Source organism: Podarcis melisellensis (genome assembly GCF_964234715.1).
Source record: "Podarcis melisellensis genome assembly, chromosome: 2".
Classification (NCBI taxonomy): Eukaryota; Metazoa; Chordata; class Lepidosauria; order Squamata; family Lacertidae; genus Podarcis; species Podarcis melisellensis.
Genome location: NC_138529.1, coordinates 78,799,539 through 78,812,220, shown reverse-complemented (window position 1 = coordinate 78,812,220; position 12,682 = coordinate 78,799,539). Strand labels below are relative to the sequence as shown.

Sequence of the window (12,682 nt, the reverse complement as noted above, 5' to 3'; positions counted from 1 at the left end):
AGTTCCTCCCACCTTTTATTTTACTTGAGAAGCAGCCTCAGAGGTTGAAATAGCAGTGGGATGATCTTCTTAGCTGAACATCTTCTTGCCCTTTGTCCAGTCAAAAGTACCTACAATTTGCCAATTTGCTTGCTTGGCATGGGGGGAAAATGTATTTATTTATGTATTTTAATTGTTAGTTGAACTTTTATAATGACATTGTTAAAGAAAGAAAAACACTCCCAAGGTGAAAACAAAAAAATTCCTTCCAGTAGCACCTTAAAGACCAACTAAGTTAGTTCTTAGTATGAACTTTCGTGTGCATGCACACTTCAGATACCACTCCCAAGGTGGCGTACAATGAAAATACAATGCAATTCCACAACAGCATAAACACGAAAAGCTAGTTAAAATAAACCATGAACATCCTGTACCCCAAAAGTTACCAAACTACAGTATGCAATAATGAAAGCCATTAGCAGAAGGCAGGGACCAGCAGGTCTTCTGGGCTTTCCTAAACACATGAAGTGATGGGAGTCTGTTGGATTACAGCTTGCTTAGCATATCAGAGATGTGAGGCAGCATCCCAGAAATATGGGATCTCAGTATCTTTGTCTTTGAGAAAAGTAGCTTGGGCAAGGTGATTTTGAGTGGGCAAATGGCAGGAAGGGAAAGGCCTGTAGTTAAAAGCCTGCTTGTGCACTCTTCTGGTAAGAAAGCCTCTTAGCCTAGCACACCCACCCCTTCTGATCACCAGCAACAAAGTATGATTATTACACCAGGAAGGAATAGCTTAAATAGGGTCCCCATATTTCCAAAGGCAAAAATCAGGACAAAAAAAGTTTATTTGGGTATTTTTCCAAAGTTGTTGAGCTTGTGAAATCTCAAAAATCTATAATGAAGTTTTTGAGCTATTTCTAAGCAAATTCACCGATAAAGTACGCTACAGACATGGCTTCCCATACATCCAAGTCCCCGTCCTTGTCACTATCGTCTCACATCTGCCTCCAAGAGCAGACATTTCAGCTATTTCCATCCAGACACAGTTTACGATGGCCAAATGACCCTAAACTTACGTAATATTCAGGCCTCAGCTACCCACCTTCAGTTCCCTGGTCTTTATTTCACACCTCCATCTTCAATAAACTGAAGGCTTTTTGTATTTTTGTTTTTTTACCTCCATTTACTGTTCATTCTTTCTGTAATTGTTTTCATTTTCTAAAACAAAAAGCAGTACGTAATAACACCAATACAGATCAAAGAAAGAAAGGAAGGGTGCAAGAAAGGAAGGAGTGGTAGTATTCCCAAAGCAGCATTATAGTTCCAGAAAGCTTTCCGTCACAAGCACAAATGTTTTCCCAGAAGAAGAAGAAGAAGAGTTTGGATTTGATATCCCGCCTTTCACTCCCTTTAAGGAGTCTCAAAGCGGCTAACATTCTCCTTTCCCTTCCTCCCCCACAACAAACACTCTGTGAGGTGAGTGGGGCTGAGAGACTTCATAGAAGTGTGACTGGCCCAAGGTCACCCAGCAGCTGCATGTGGAGGAGCGGAGACGCGAACCCGGTTCCCCAGATTATGAGTCCACCGCTCTTAACCACTACACCACACTGGCTCTCGCCAGTGTGGTGTAGTGGTTCTCGCCCCAAACTGGCTCTCGCCCCAAACAAATCCATGACAATAGGGCGACTGCCAATCATGTTCCTTTACTTAAATGTATTTAATAAAGGGATGCTGAACTTTAGGGAACTCGTCCTTAATTTTAGGATGGTGTAGGGTTCGGGTAAATGGACCATATCTGGAGTTACCAATAGGCTTGCATGTGATCTGTAGCTGACTTCGGCTGAGTTTACTGTTCACGTAGTAGCAGAACCTCCAGCCAGCTAGAATCTGTTGTTTCCCAGACCAATAACACTGAGTCCACCTAAATCATAGGCTCCATCTATAAATACCAGTGCTGGATTTACATAGAAGCTAAACAAGCTATAGCTTAGGGCCCCAGTCTCTTGGGGGGCCCCAAAAAAATTAAAGGAAAAAAAACCCTAGATGTACATTTCCAAAATATAAGATAAAAAACAAATAAAATAAAACCTACATATAGCAACAGTGTTTTGTGTTGTGTAGGCCCCTAGTAATGGGCCCTGCCTGCTGGCCTGCTCCCTAAAATATCACTGCTTTGCTCATTTCTATATATATGGTGCCTACATTCTGCATGGACCAGTTGCATGGCAATATGTAGCATGTAGCTGCAGACTGCAGTGCAGCATGGTTGAACGTAGGTCAAGCTGCTGTACTGTTATCTAATATTAAGGTTGTATTTTAATCTTGTTTTTAAGTTGTATTCATTCAACTTGTTTTTATTATTGCTTGTTAGCCGCCCTGAGCCCAGCCTTGGCTGGGGAGGGCGGGGTATAAATAAAATTTATTTTATTATTATTATTATTTGCAAATGTCTTAGATACCTATTAGGTCCATAAATTACCCTATAACATATATTCAACACAAAAACAGCAATAATTTGTTGTTGACAAAGGACAGTAGGACATATAAAGGGCCTCATTACCTTCAGTAGCTTAGGGCCTCATCAAACCTAAATCCGGCCCTGATAAATACTGTGATATTGGCTTGGAACAAAACACTTTATTACTTATCTGGCAGATAAACTGACAGCACAGACTTCTAGCGCAACACTGATCCTTATGGGAGCATTTCTAAGCCAACACACCAAGAAGAACCTTAGCTAAGCACTAGGAATATAGAACAGCACCACCTAGTGGCTGATGGGGGTTGCTTCTGCTCTTATTACTACAGTGGTACTTAATTCATTCTGCAGGTCCGTTCTTACCCTGAAACTGTTCTTAACCTGAAGAACCACTTTAGCTAATGGGGCCTCCCACTGGTGCCGTGCCACTGCTGCACGATTTCTGTTCTCATCCGGAAGCAAAGTTCTTAACCCGAGGTACTATTTCTGGGTTAGCAGAATCTGTAACCTGAAGCGTTTGTAACCTGAAGAGTCTGTAACCCGAGGTACCACTGTATACTAAAAGAGAGTGCCTTTCAGAACCTGTCATTAAGCAGCTACCAAGGTTACAACATGGTAACAGCAGAAGGTCTCCAACCTTGACATTTAACACTGACATCATTAAGATCACCCAAATCTTTCCCAAAGAAATAAATAGCTATTCTCTGCACCTTGCAAGTGGATTCTTCTCAAATTTTCTTGGAGGTGAATGTTCTAGGATTTTGGTTACATAGAGACAGGGCTACAAGAAAATAGGTTTAAATATAGTTTCCACTTTCCAACTATTGCTAAAACCAAACATTTATCTTTCTGGTCCACATGTGAGTATTAACTTGTAGTTTTAGATGGTTTACTAAAAAGGTTAAAGGCACCAGTCTTTAAATGAAGTCATAGAGCCAATTCTCACATATTGTGCTTGGGTAAACTTTCCTTAGTACAAACTCTCTGTGTGGTCCATCAAATGTTAGAAGATGTATACATGAAAGACCGGGTGTATTTTATTTAAAAACTCAAAAATGATCTGAGTTTTTTGTTTTGTTAAAAACAAAAATCCAGGATGTTGGTACCATAATACCTGGATTTCTGAAAAGGCATAAATCTAGCATTGCATGCACACACTCTTTGCAATGTTTTCTACTCATAGTTGCATACCATCCCACCAGGCAAAAAGAGAATGAACTATTTAGTAGGTCAGCACATTCTAGCCAACAAAAAGCATCCTAACTAATTTAAGACTGTTTTATCTTCTTTTATATCTAATCTAATATCTAATTGCCTGAATGATCTCTAACATTAGGAATTTCTGTCACTGAATCTGTTTCAAAGGGAAAGTGTATAAAATAAGGTGGTTGTTTTGCCAACAGAGGTATTAATGATATGATTAAAAGGAAGCAAGTATACTCTAAGTTGAAATTAAAATATACAGCTATCCATTGCTTACAGGAGACACACGTAAGAAAATGAAAGGACCATGTACTTTAAAATAGAATAGCTGGAACAGAATCCAAAGCCTATAGTACAAATGAAGCAAGAGACTTGTTTTTATATATTCGCAAAATAATGAATGGAAAGTAGAATGCAGAAGGAAGATTTATGTTATATTGCCTATCCCTGGATCACTGGGTATGATTACTGCAGAGTTTGTGCTCTGAATAATGAATAATGATCAAACTAAATTTTAAAAGTTTGCATTACATGAAAACCTATTAGCGGGAGATATGAATGGCATTTTAAATCCTAAAGCAGACAGATCACAGAGCCTAGAGAAAGTCTGTAAGGAAACATAAACAAAGCTGGGATCCTGAAAAAAAAGCATGTATAAACATGAAAGATTGGTTGCTAATAGATTCTTGGAGATACTTTAACACAGAAGAGAGAGATTATACATTGCACTCAATATTACATGATTTGTATTCAAGAGCTGATCTGATCTGGGTTACATCAGCGGTATTACCGATCAGTATTGAAACAGGTTCACATGCTGATCATAACCTTGTAGCAATGGAATTATACGGAGAAGGAGGGGATTGCCAGTGGAAACTGAATATTTTTAATTAATGAACCCAGAAGTTATTCCTATAAATGAAACCATTTATAATGTACTCATTCTTATAAATGATTCTCAGGAGGTATCAGAAGGCGTAGTTTCAGATACTAGCAAAACATTTATCAAGGGACATCCGATTTCTTTTGGATCCTTTTAAAGGGGGTATGGGGACTGTTAAGTGCTACAAACTGAAGCTGATAAATTAGAAAAAATAGCATATGAAACAAATGCTAACATAGCATTTGAAATGCTGAATATATATATATACAGTATATACATACTCAGTTAATTAGAAACATAAAGCATATCAAAAGCTCAACTTGATGAAACAAAACCTATGAATGGGCTAGTAAGTATTAGATTATTAGACTAACAGCTGAAAACAAGTCTTCCAAGAAAGGAGGCAGGAGGCTTTACAAGATCAGATGAAGAAATAGTAGAGGAATTTCTCTCTATTTAATAAAAGTGAAACAATGTCATTGTTGTGTCACAATTCTGGATTTGCATGAAATCAGGGTAGGGCAGGGAAGCAAAAGTGAAGGCACAGCAGCAGTGGCCATAGCATGGGACCAAAAAAGGAGAAACCCTGAGAGGGGTCCGGAATTGTAGTTAAAAGCAATGGCAGATATCTGAGTAAAGCAGGGATGGAAAGAACTGAGAGGAAAAGGATGCTTTTAAACAACAGCAGCTGTTTGAGTAAAGCACTATGGAATACTGAGGCCTTTGCATCCATTATCTCCCTCACATTTGGCAGCTGAGGAATGGACGACAGAGAAATCTGAGTACAGCGAGAAGGGACAAATACTTAAAAGGGGGGGGGGAATAACTGTTTAAAACAAAGGCAGAAGTTTGAGAAGAGTAGAGGTAGAGTGACACTAAGAGGAAAATGGCATTTTTAAACAACCTCAGAGGTTTGAGTAAAGCAGGAATGGAAAGATACTGACAGGAGGGAAAGTGGCAATTTTAAACAATTGCGGGAGTTTGCATAGAGCGAGCAGGGGTGACACCGAGGGGGGAAGTGGCAGTTTTAAACAAGATTTGAGTACAGTGGTACCTCGGGTTACATACGGTTCAGGTTACATATGCTTCAGGTTACAGACTCCGCTAACCGAGAAATAGTACCTCGGGTTAAGAACTTTACTTCGGGATGAGAACAGAAATTGCGCAGTGGCAGCGGGAGGCCCCATTAGCTAAAGTGGTGCTTCAGGTTAAGAACAGTTTCAGGTTAAGAACGGACCTCCAGAACGAATTAAGTACTTAACCCGAGGAACCACTGTACAGCGAGAAGGGAGTTGGAAAGGGTCTGTTGTGTTATCTTCTATGCTATACCCATCTATTCTAGCTCTCCTTGTTAAAACGGGTTTCTTTGTTTTCTTTTAAAAAAACCAACACCTTGGGGCAGGAGTGCCAACTTGAAAAAAAAATATTGTGGGGACCCAGGTAAGCCCTGCCCCACATAATCAATCACATGATGCAGCACACACACTCTATTTGAATTGGAATGCCCATCAACTTTGGGGGGCCCCAGCTCCCTCAAATATTTTATTGCGGGGGCCAAAGCCTAGCAGTTGTTGCTATGCCTTGGGCTCCTCTATCCCTGCTTTACTCAAACATCTACTTTTGTTTAAAACCATCATTTTTCTTCTCTCCACATCTGCTTTTGAGTTTTGGGGAGGAAGAGGTTTCAATGAAGACAACAGTTCTTATGAAAGGACAGGTTATTTAGTGGGAAGAAAATGGTGCTGTAGTAAAAAATAGTTCTCCAATTATTCCTTTTTGAAAACTCATATTTTAAAAAAACCTTCTTCAAATCGTAATCGTCTGCGGCTGGAGAAAGTGTCTAAAGAGATTCCCAAAATGAAAAGAACATTGTTGAAAGTTGACCTAGGTGGCCATTATAAAAGCTTGTTACATAAGTTGGCGATTCCAAGCAAGTGCACAAGTTTAAACAAACTTGATGTGATACAGTACTCTCTCTCACTTGGAAAAACGGATGTCACCCATTCATGCACAACAGAAACAAAGCAATAGATATACAAAGAAAGTGGAGGGGAGCATTGATTCACATGGGAACAGAGATTACAAATCCAACGCTTGATGTCAGTAACTGTTGCCGTTCCTTCAGGGCTTTCACCTTTTCCCTGAAATTTATTGCACTTGTGCAGTTCAGTTTATATATCCTTGGGGCTGTAAGAGTATGAATACAAATTGCTTTAATGGATTTCCTGTCATGCCTCTGTGTGCTTTTCTGGTTTGGGATTTTTGGGAGCACTTTCTTTCTCCTCCTCCATAGTAATGCATTGTGACACTCCGTAGCAAAAGCCAAGCTATGTTGGTCAACAAACCTTTCCTTCCCTTCTCTCGGCTTGACTGGGGTTTCCTGCTGTTGCTTAAAACGTAAAGCCGGATCTTATTTCCTCCTTTCTGGTTTTTTTTTTTTTTTTTGCAGATGGTACAGTAAATGAAAAAAAAATCATATGCTGTAATTGAAGTGGTGTGGACAGAATAATCAGGAGAAGATCACTAAATAGCACACAAATCCACAAAATACATTTCTGTGATTGCTACTGGGACAAGTTCCTGCAACCTCTCTCTCTCGTGTTGTGTTTAGCATCACTACATCAAATTGTGTTGAGAGCATAAAATGAAAGTCCCAGCTTCAAACTGGCATGAGTGTGGTGCTTAAATGTTAGAGACAAAGTCTCAATCTCATAAAATGGATTCTTCCCTGTCTATTTTTCAAACTGCTGGCCCTCTGAAAATAAGACTAATGGACAAAGGATCAGCTCTCCTACATTCCAACAATACCCAGATATTTTGTTATATAACCATTCATTTGTGTTATAAAAATAAAAAAAATCAGGAGGACTGAGTCTTTTCTTTGCCCTCCTCCCAGGATGGGTGATACAAATGAAACATACCTACAGGGGTCGCGATTCTGCTTCTTCTCTTTCCCATCGCTGCCCCCAGCAACATTAGTCTTTCAGCTTGTGTTGGATCGATGCCATTATCTGCAGGCAGCAAATGAACCATGCTACATGTTTTATAAACCAGAAGCAGCCCATCAGATTGAACTGTCCAGGTATATAGAGAAGACCCATCTGTGGCAAAGCTGACGAATGCAGGGGTTTTATCTTCACGACGCTGCCTTTTTGATTTATTTAACAGGACAATATAATGCAGCCTGTTCTCCGAGCAAAAAAGCAGCCATTGCCTCGGGAAAGTTGTCCTTGCATGAACTTGCATTCCTGCAAACATTAGTGCTTGTCTTGCCTGTTTCTATCCCCTGGGCCTGCTCTCTTTTAATCAGCAGCATGTTTTTGTGAGGGCCATCATGTTGATAGTGCATATCTATATATAAATAGCCATCCGTCCACCGCAGCCTTTCGACTGCTCCACATTTTTAAGGATGAAGGAATGCCTGTGAAAAGAAGACACTTGACAATGCTACAGACAGCTCCGCCACCACCAAGCACTTTGAGGATTTCAGGGAGAAATCATCAGCTGGACTCAAGTCGCACTTTGAAAGGAGAGGGGGAAGAGTGCCTGCTCATCCAAGCCTTCATTAGTTTCAAAGAAAAGGTCTCTTTCAGCTGCCTGCCAACAGCCACTTCACATCAACAAAATGGGAAGGGGGGGTGGGTGGGATGGAAAATGCTCGGTCAGAGAGCAGTGGCAAACAAGGGGCAAACAAGGGCGTTTGTGCAGTGCTGGCAAAAGTATTCTGCTAGCCAGGCTCTTTGTTTACAAACCAGCATTGTAAGGGGCAGGCGATGTGCAGCGAGGTATATTTGGGGGGAGTCCCTGAGGGTGGCCTGAGCACTCTGCACAAAGCAATACAATGCACACCCACCCTGCCGGGTCCTTGTCAGTGTCATTGTGGGAAGCAGCATGGTTTCAGCCCTGTGTTCAAGTGCAGTACTTTACTTTTCCACATAGGAACAAATGGCGGCAACATAGACGTGTACACAAAGGGTGCATGTGAGCCACTACGTGACCTAGTAGCTGGAACAGGGACATGTTTTTGTCTCATCCCCTACCCTGGACCAAAACTGCAGTCTATTGACAGCCAGCCCATCTCTGCATAGTTTCAGAGGCAGAATTAGGGGAGTGTGACTGGTCTGGTTGCACTGGGCACAGGCCTGGGGGTGCTCACATCAGTTTGGGTTTTTGCTTTTTGAATAGTCCTCATGAAAAGTCATCAGCAAATGCCTTTGAAGGCTTGTATGCATTTTTGCCAAATACATCCGTTTTTTGCAAGGCAGTTTCGCCTAATTTAATGCATTTGAATGTTATTTTTTTACTAATATAAACATTTTAATGCACATGTTACTCTCCTATATGATTTTTTGTCAACATTACTTGGTTGGAGAAACACATTGGAAAATGCAGAGCAGCATGAATTTTGAAGGACAGCAATGTTTTGGTTTCCCTATTATTTCAGAAAGTGTTAAATTTGATTCTCCCTTAAATGTGAAATGGATTCAACTTCTCAACCCACCATCTTAGGACTCTTACAAAACAGCAAAGTGTGGAGGTTTCTCCTCATGCCTCCTGGCTTTTTACTCTCCCAGCCTACTTGTTTGGCTTCACATTCAGCTGAAGAAAAGTTCTGGAGACCTCAAAATCTTTTCCACTCCTGTGTGACATTCTAGCTGCCCCTTACAACTACAGACCCTCCAAGTGTCCCTATTTTCCAGGGACATACCTAATTTACAGAAGCTGTCCCGGTTTCTCTTTTTATCCTGGAATGTCCCACTTTTCCTTAGGATGTCCCTATTTTCATTGGAGAAATGTTGGAGGGTATGGAGTTATCTGACCCTCGAGCCGTCTGAAGGCAATCCTGTATAGGGAAGTTTTTTTAAATGTTTAATGTTTTATTATGTTTTTATATATGTTGGAAGCAGCCCAGAATGCTGGGGCAACTCAGTAAGATGTGTGGGGTATAAATAGAAAAACTTTCATTATGGAATGGGACATCCCTATTTTCATCAGAGAAATGTTGGAGGGTGTGCAACTAAGATATCTCCTTCACTGTGGGTTTTAGTCAATCCTATTTATAAGGTTGGGACGTGGGTGGCGCTGTGGGTTAAACCACAAAGCCTAGGGCTTGCCAATAAGAAGGTCGGCGGTTCGAATCCCCTTGACGGGGTGAGCTCCCATTGCTCGGTCCCTGCTCCTGCCCACCTAGCAGTTCAAAAGCACCTCAAAGTGCAAGTAGATAAATAGGTACCGCTCCAGAGGGAAGGTAAATGGCATTTCCGTGCGCTGCTCTGGTTCGCCAGAAGCGGCTAAGTCATGCTGGTCACATGACCCGGAAGCTGTACGCCGGCTCCCTCGGCCAATAAAGCGAGATGAGCGCCGCGACCCCAGAGTCGGCCATGACTGGACCTAACAGTCAGGGGTACCTTTACCTTTATATAGCTAAAGTTCGAATCGTAAGCAATACATAGTAACAGATAACGGTAGTTAATGCAAGCAATACATGCTAGGCAACATATCAAATCCTGCACAATATCAAGGAATATAGTGGTACCTCGGGTTAAGTACTTAATTCGTTCCGGAGGTCCGTACTTAACCTGAAACTGTTCTTAACCTGAAGCACCACTTTAGCTAATGGGGCCTCCTGCTGCTGCCACGCTGCCAGAGCCTGATTTCTGTTCTCATCCTGAAGCAAAGTTCTTAACCCGAGGTACTAATTCTGGGTTAGCGGTACCGCTCCGGCGGCAAGGTAAACGGCGTTTCCGTGCGCTGCTTTGGTTCACCAGAAGCGGCTTAGTCATGCTGGCCACATGACCCGGAAGCTGCACGCTGGCTCCCTCGGCTAATAAAGCGAGATGAGCGCCACAACCCCAGAGTCGGCCACGACTGAACCTAATGGTCAGGGGTCCCTTTACCTTTACCTATTTATAAGGTTTAAAATTGGCACTTAAATATTTGGAGTCCCAAACAGCACTTTGTGCTTATCGCCCAAGTTTTTAGAGAAGTCATGTCATTCCAAAGGTGTCTGAGGAGTGGGAACCCATTTAGAAAAAGCTGGCTGTTCTTTTCTGTGTCTCTGGAAGACTGAGATTTGCCGATTTTATTGACAAACTATTAGGTTGAATATTGCCTTTGTGTTTCATGACGAACACTAGATAGCCTGCCACTGTGCAGCTGGCCCCCCTAGAATGAGGAAGTTAAAAGCATGCTTTTCATTTCTTTTAAAACATTTTCTTTTTCTTTCCCTCGTTTTGTAAATGGTCTTCTGCAGTGCTAGCAAAACAGCTTAAAGAACATAGCGCCCTCTAGCTTGTCTAATGTGCAATTAACATAACGAGCGGAAATAATGCCACAGAAGCGTTGATGGCACTGAACTTGCAGGAGCAAGGAAGACAGCACTTTCAAAACATAGTCCTGACTGCCCTATGCTATGCAGTGTCAGCGTAACACTACTCCTGTTTTAGATTAGGTCAGAGCAGCTCATGTTTCCCTTACGTTCATGGGGAAAGGCTAAAGCACCAGGGGCTTTTCAGTTTAGAAAACAAATAAATAATGTGATAAAGGCGTATAAAACGATGCATGGTGCATAGGACGAGAGCACCAATGAAAGCAAATGACAGTAGTTTCAGGACAGATGCAAATACTCCTATGTCTGCATGTTCCCCCCTCCACAGTTAACAGCAACTTCACGGAGTAATTTGCATCAGGGGACAATGCTGGACTCCTTCTCACCCAGCACCATGGCCCCAATCCAGATCAGATACATGCACACATACACATCCCACAGCACCTCTTAGCAAAAGGAAAAGATGTCAGGATACCTGTCAGGGTTCAGTCCTTAAAAGTAGACTTTCCAGGATCAAATCAGAAGCTGGGATGGTTTTTTGTAATTCCAGGACTGTCCCTTGAAAATCAGGGCACGGATGCGTACTAAGTGGTAATGTGAACCAAACCTCCATGGATGGTGGCCTTTGCCTGCCTGGTGCCCTCCAGATATTTTGATCTAAAACTTCCATTAGCCTCAGTCAAAATCTGGAGGGCACCAGGTTTGTTTGTTTCATAAAAATTATACACCACTTGATTGAAGGCTGGGAAGGCTCATACACATGGCTCTGTCCCTGATAAATAAAAATAAAATGAGGCATTTTCTCACTGGTGGGAAGAAGGAAAGAACTGCCCTCCATCTATAATTTCACAACTTTCTTTGGTACTGAAATAGTTTCTCCTGCCGCCAAAGACTCACCATGATGTGTCATAAAACTGGCTTAAGGGTTCTGGGCTTGCATTGGTTACAGTTAAGATTCCTGCTTGTCTGGGCAGTTTGTTTAGCTCCACTTGTGAAATTGATTAAACGTGTAATATAGAAGAGATTAACACGAGGCTAGAATAGCTGCATAATAAACCTAAGAGGAGGGTGACAAAGTAGCATAACTGGGAGCATAGCACGCTCTTTGAGTATATTAACATTTTTTGGTAGGATTTCCAATCAGCTGATAAAGAGGTACTTGGCGTGAGTAATTTAATTAGGCGTTCAGAAAGGTTTCTACAGTTTCCTTCAGAAGAGCTTTAAGAAAATAAATAACTTGGGCCAAAGTGGATTAAACTGGTGGATTAAAAAGCAGCTTTTGTGAGGCAGCGGAAATGAAAGGGCACAAGCCTCAGGAGAGGAGGGCGCAAAACAAAAACCAGGCCTCTGCAACTCCATGAGGAGGGGACAGTATGTTTGAGGGTGCCAGCGAAGTCATGTGGCATCTGTGAAGGGCAGTCCATCATCCATAGCAGTGCTGCTGAGGATGCAGCCTGGGTTAGTTTTCAGATCCTGTATACACAGTTGTGGGCAACTGGTGAAACTATGCCATAGCATCACCTGAGAGAGTGTCCTGAATCATATACAGTCGTACCTTGGTTTTCGAACAGCTTAGTTCCCAAACATTTTGGCCCCCGAACGCCGCAAACCTGGAAGTGACTGTTGGTTTGCAAACTATTTTTGGAAGCCGAACACCCGACAGGGCTTCCACACCTTCCAAATGTTTTGGAAGTCGAACGGACTTCGGACAGGATTCAGTTCAACTTCCAAGGTACAACTGTACATCCAAAGCACTGATATAAATCAGGTTAACAGTCATGGTTTCCCCCACCCAAGAATCATGGGAATT

At 41.9% G+C, this 12,682-nt stretch overlaps 1 long non-coding RNA gene across 1 annotated transcript in view; it reads right to left on the bottom strand.

Moving 5' to 3' along the window:
* Positions 1-12,682, bottom strand: part of LOC309362668 — a 167,402-nt gene that overhangs the window by 33,717 nt on the left and 121,003 nt on the right. The window lies entirely within an intron of this gene.